This window comes from Canis lupus, chromosome X, assembly GCF_011100685.1.
Source record: "Canis lupus familiaris isolate Mischka breed German Shepherd chromosome X, alternate assembly UU_Cfam_GSD_1.0, whole genome shotgun sequence".
In the NCBI taxonomy this organism is placed as follows: Eukaryota; Metazoa; Chordata; class Mammalia; order Carnivora; family Canidae; genus Canis; species Canis lupus.
Genome location: NC_049260.1, coordinates 111211388 through 111217471, shown reverse-complemented (window position 1 = coordinate 111217471; position 6084 = coordinate 111211388). Strand labels below are relative to the sequence as shown.

At 38.7% G+C, this 6084-nt stretch overlaps 1 long non-coding RNA gene across 4 annotated transcripts in view; it reads right to left on the bottom strand.

The window, feature by feature from the left end:
* Nucleotides 1-733: 733 nt before the first annotated feature.
* The window catches only part of LOC102156336, a 354886-nt gene continuing 349535 nt past the window's right edge, over nt 734-6084 (bottom strand). For 3 of the 4 annotated variants that reach the window (XR_005386467.1, XR_005386466.1, XR_005386468.1), the window contains 2 exons: nt 1725-1814; nt 734-901 (listed from right to left, as the gene is read on the bottom strand). This is a non-coding gene — a long non-coding RNA (uncharacterized LOC102156336). The remainder of the gene's footprint in view (nt 902-1724; nt 1815-6084) is intronic. The other variant, XR_005386469.1, reaches the window with a different exon arrangement.

The window sequence follows — 6084 nt, the reverse complement described above, 5'->3', positions numbered from 1 at the left end:
GTATTATTGCGCATTATTATTTTTTAAAAAATTAACATACATTTCTTTCATACATTTTAATCTCCCACAATTCCTACACTCAAAAGTAATCATAATAACCTCCCTCCATCGTTACAGTTTTATTTATTATTACTCTTTTTTATTATTTATTTTTCTTATTTAAATTCAATTAATATACAATGTATTATTAGTTTCAGAGGTAGAGTTCAGTAATTCATCAGTTGCATATAACACCTGGTGCTCATAACATCCCGTGCCCTCCCTGATGCCCATCACCCAGTTCCCCATCCCCTCACCCACCTCCCTTCCAGCGACCCTCAGTTTGTTTCTTATGATTAAGAGTCTCTTGTGGTTATTTCCCTCTCTGATTTTGTCTTGTTTTATTTTTTTTTCTTCCCTTCTCCCATGATCCTCTGTTTTGTTTCTTAGATTCCTCATATTAGTGAGATCATATGATAATTGTCTTTCTCTGACTTATTGTGCTTAGTGTAACACCCTCTAGTTCCATCCATGTCCTTGCAAATGTCAAGATTTCTTTTTTTGATGGCTGAGTAGTATTCCATTGAGTATCTATATACCACATCTTTTTTTTTTTAAGATTTTATTTATTCATGAGACACAGAAGCAGAGACACAGGCAGAGGGAGAAGCAGGCTCTATGCAAGGAGCCCGATGTGGGACTCGATCTTGGGTCTCCAGAATCAGGCCCTGGGCCGGAGGCGGTGCTAAGCTGCTGAGCTACCCAGGCTGCCCAATACACCACATCTTCTTTATCCATTCAGTGGCCATCTCAGCTCTTGTTTGGCTATTGTGGACTATGCTGCTATGAACATTGTGGTGCATGTGCCCCTTTGGATCTTAATAACACTTTGACATCTTTTCTTCCAGTTTTTTCTATGCACCTGTAATGAGATCACACAGGATATACAGTTTCGTATTCTTATTTTTTCAATTTATATTATTTTACACACTCTTCCCATGATATTTTCATGATGACTCAAAGAAAATTCCCGATCTTTATAAATATATTTTTAGGGATGCATAATATCACATCATTTGCATGTACTGTATTTACTTACACATCCCCCCACCATTATTTCTAACATTATAAATGATAACATGACAAACAAGTCTGTGCATAATTTTTAGTCTACTTCCCTCCAGACTCTCTCAGAAGGGTAGTGACTGGGTCAAAGGAAACACACATTTTTAAGGCTTTTGTTACATATTGCCAAATTTATTTTCTTTTTCTAAAAAGATGCCTTTTCTGGAACCTCAGTACCCTTCTACCTGTAATGTCCTAGTGCACTTACTTGCTACAGCAGTCTTTCCACATCCATATTTTATTTGTACTTGATAGACATATACATTGCGAAATGATTACCACAATAAGGTTAGTTTACACATACATAACCTCACATAGTTAGCATTTGAGGCATATATTTTTTTTAAACAATTGAAGGGCAAGGCTTAACCTGAAGACCTAAATCTCTAAAGGCAGCATTTTACAGTACAGTGGCAACAAGAGAGAGAAGGGTTGAGAGTATGGGAACTTGCTGCCACCTCTTCTCACACAACTAAGCTTTAGGCTGCTGGATTGCTTATATTAATGAGTCACTGATATAAATCTCTCACAGCTGTTGAGGGTTCTAGAATTTCTACTGAAAAGGAGCACTAAAAACCCTTCAACTACAAGACCACTTCTCCTTCACTGTAGCCACTCACTTCCAACGTCAAGGCCCAGATCTAGTCATCACTAAGTACCGGCAGTCCTCGCTGTCCGTGGCAGTGGAGGATGTTGAAAATGAGGGTCAACTGAAACAGTGCAAAGCAATCTTAATCAGTGGGGGAAATTGCAGTTGTTCTTTGACATTTAATTTTTTTGTCAAAATGTTAAAAAAAACTTCACTGCCCATTTCATTATAATTATATAAGGGAATGAAAAAATTGTGAAACTCGTATTTGTTTAGTACACTATAATTTACAACATTAGAAATGTTGACAATTAAAGTGCTTTATTTCTTTGTAAGAAATATATCAAGGGTAGTCTTAACAGTGCTTGCCTTCTTCTTCTCATAACTTCTAATACCAAGAGAACATCTTTTCATGCCTTGGTGAATTGCCATACTCCTTTCAAAGTTTGGATCAGCTTCCCACATTTTATCCTTTGCACACTTAATATTGTGAAATATCGCCATGGATTCCTTCAGTGTGACCTCTTGCTGGTGTCACTTCCTTTGGAAAATCTATTCTTTTTGCCACAACTTTCACTTATGTTAGAAACTTCACCTTCACGAAGTTCCTCTGTGTAATTCTACATAAGATCCTCTGCATATCCGGGAGCTCTCAAATGGTGGCAGTGTCAACATTACCATGATCCCACAGGCAGCTGTTTCTTCTATAACTCCATATACCTTTGATTTGAATTTCACTTTAAGCATTATATGTTTTTGTTTCTTTGCTGCACTTTCATCTTTGTTGGCCAATTCCTCCCTTTGTTTGAGTATCCGTTTTTATCAGTCATATGGGTTTATCACTGTGAACAGAGCGGGTGACACACAAGTGTAGGCTTTGCTCTCTCTGTGCACGAACTAAACAACATGAATCACCAATGCCAATCACCAACAGACTTTGAAGGAAGTGACAGGAATGGTCACTGATCAGGATGTGCATCCGTTATTAGGGAGTGAACTGTGGACTGCAAAGACCAATGAGCACAATCTGTACTTCATGCAATTGCACAGTTAATATGTGATGATAACTGAAATTTGAAGCATGTTGTTGGGTGCTGCTGTTATTGAACTAAACGCTGGTAAATCCATGAGTATGGAAACCACACGTCTCACTCCCTTGCAGTTTATTCTGAACAGAGCAGTCAGAGCAATCTTTTAAAAGCAGAAATCGGATCTGACAGTGCCCTGCTCAAAACATATCAGTGACTCTCATTTTCCTCAAAGTAAAAGCCAAAGCCCTTCCTGTGATCGACAAAGCCCTCAGGATCTGCCCCTCCTCTACTACTACTCTTGATCTTCCTCCCTCCCCTCCATCCACACTGGCCTCCTCGCCATTCTATGAACACACCAACCACTCTCCTGTCTCAAAGCCTTCCCGTTGGCTGTCCCATAGACCTAGGTCTCTCTCCCCACAGATGTCCACCTTTCCTTGCATTTTTAAGGTTTTTGAACAAAACTGATTTTCTCATAGAGACCTACGCTAACCACCCACCTTAATCCTGCAACCTGCTTCCTGCTCCTAACACCAGCATGCCTGATCCACCTTGCCTGGCTCTGCCTTTTCTTCTTCCAGTAGCACTTATTACTATCTAACATACTACACAAGTTGCCTAGTTTTAAAATATAAATATTTTAATTTAAACTATAAAATATATTTAATTTAAAATATAAATATTTAAAATATTTATCATTTCTCTCCCCTCGCAATAATGTAAGTTCCACAAAGACAGAAAACTCTACATGTTTGATTCACTGCTGTTTTCCAAGTAGCAAGGATAGTGCTTAGTATATAGTAGGTACAGAGTAAATAAATCTTGACTGTATAAATAGGATAAGCCAACCACTATTCCCAAGCATGTTTTTCTCAAACCACACGTTGCAAATATTTTTCAGAAAACAAGATCACCCTAGGTATATGGCACAAGGATTGAGTTGGGGGGATAAAACCCCAAATAGATACAATGTCAAGCTGTGCCTTGCAGAATAGCCTGAGATAAGGTTAACCCCAGGACATTTATTCAATTAAGTGAGAACATGAAACTTATCACAGTTGCTTTTTTTTTTTTTTTAAGATCTTATTTGGGATCCCTGGGTGCCGCAGCAGTTTGGCGCCTGCCTTTGGCCCAGGGCGCCATCCTGGAGACCCGGGATCGAATCCCACGTCGGGCTCCCGGTGCATGCACACCCTCTGCCTGTGTCTCTGCCTCTCTCTCTCTCTCTGTGTAACTATCATAAAATAAAAAAAATTAAAGATCTTATTTACTTCTTCATGAAAGACACAGAGAGAAACAGGCAGAGGGTGAAGCAGGTTCCTCACGGGGAGCCTGATGTGGGACTTGATCCCAGGATCCCTGGGATCATGACCTGAGCCAAAAACAGATGTTCAACCACTAAGCCACCCAGGAGCCTCACTTTTTAAAAAAAGATTATTTATTTATTTGAGAAAGGGAGAGGGAGAGAGAGAGAGAAGGAGCAGGGGAAAGGTAGAAGTAGACGCCTTGCTGAGCAGGGAGCCCAATGTGGGACTCGATCCCGGGACTCTGATATCATGGCCTGAGCCAAAGGCAAATGCTTAACCAACTGAGCCACCTAGGCACCCCCACAAGTTGCTTTTAAGAGCAGCAAAACTCATTATTCTCTCTTCTAAGAGTTCTAGCCATTTCCTAAATGGACACACCTGTGATTTAAATCTTTTACCAGCTAAAATAGATTTTGGGAAGAGATGTGAATCTTTTCTTAAGCTGGGTCTACTGATTCAAATCCCCAAAGGTATGCATAGCTCCTTTCTAGTTTACCTCAACCCTTAGTGAGGTCCATGGACACTACCAGTATGCTTAAAAGGAGTGCCCCAAGAGTCTTTGACAGCCATCTTCCACACATAAACAGATGGTGGCTTTTCTACCTTTAAGCAAAGGGACTCCTAATCCTCTTCCATTGCTGTTGTTCTAATTATCAGAGAGCATTTCCTCATTCATAATCTACCTGCAAGTGAAGGTCACTTCTCTTCCTCCTACAGAGATTAACTGATCTTCATCTTGATTCATATATTCAACTCTAATTCATCCTTTTCATCCCCGAACTGAATAACACCAATTCATTTTACTTTCTTCATATAGGTCTTATTTTCCAGCCCTTTAAAAGGTCTTTTTCAAAAAAAAAAATAATAAAATAAAATAAAATAAAATATATTTTTCAAAAAAGTTCTCCATCCACTGCATAGGATGATCTTTTTGATGCAGGCCAGGCCGACTTCTCCACTCACTAAGTGATTTCTTGTGGTAGCAAAATTTAGCAGATACTTGTTTATGTATCTGAAGTGTAGATTATCCCCACTCCCTGGGCAACAGTCTGCTCATTCAGAAATGCCTATTTTTGTCTTGAATCAAACTCTCTCTTTCTTGGTGTTAGAAGACACCTAGTTTTGCACCTAAAATATTCCTGAAAACATATCCTGAAGTCCAGTGTTTTCCCCACTTGGAATTCCAGAAATGATTCTGGGAGAAAATGAGGTCTCCATGAGAATATTTTAATTTTATGTTGTTTTGATGCTTATCTAAACAAGACCTTTATGTAGGCATGCTATGAATCATCTGGATGGCCACCTTATAATAAGATTGACCTATGACTCCTGGGCTTGACTCTGTTTTTGATTTAAAGATCAAGGAGATTCCAAGCAGTGATACTTGGATGGTACTGGGCTTATGGGTAAAGAAGAGAAATAAAGGCCAGATGTGTGTTGTAAAAGCAAAGGTTTCATGCTAGTATGAATGGGCAAAAAGGAGGGAAGGATGAGTTACCACTCAGTAGTAAGCATCCCATTTTTTAGATTTAAGCTAATTTAAATAGAATTCCTGCCACTTGCAACCCAAAGGGTCTAAACTAATGCAACTTCTAAATAAAATGTGTAAAGGTTTAAAAGTAGACCTACTAAGAGAAAAGACTTGAAACAATTCTAGGGTCTATCAAACAGAATAGGTGGAATAAACAATGGTATGTATATTCTACCATGGGATGCTCATCAGTTGTAAAAAAGAATGAGGAAACTCTTACTACACTGATATAGAAAATTCTCCAGGATATACTATTAAGCAAAAAGTGCATGATGCAAAACAGTATATATAGTATGCTGCCATTTGTGTAAGAAAGGGGTACAAACACAGATATTTACTTTCGTATCATAAAGAATCATTGCCTATAGGGTTGGGGGGTAGGGTAAATGGTACTATAGGTGAGACCTAAGCCTTTTCTGGGATTCCTTGTTACATCACTTTGACTTTTGAACCATGTAAATGCATTACCTATTCAAAACCATAATAACAGCAAACATATCAACAGATTATTAGAGGGAGATA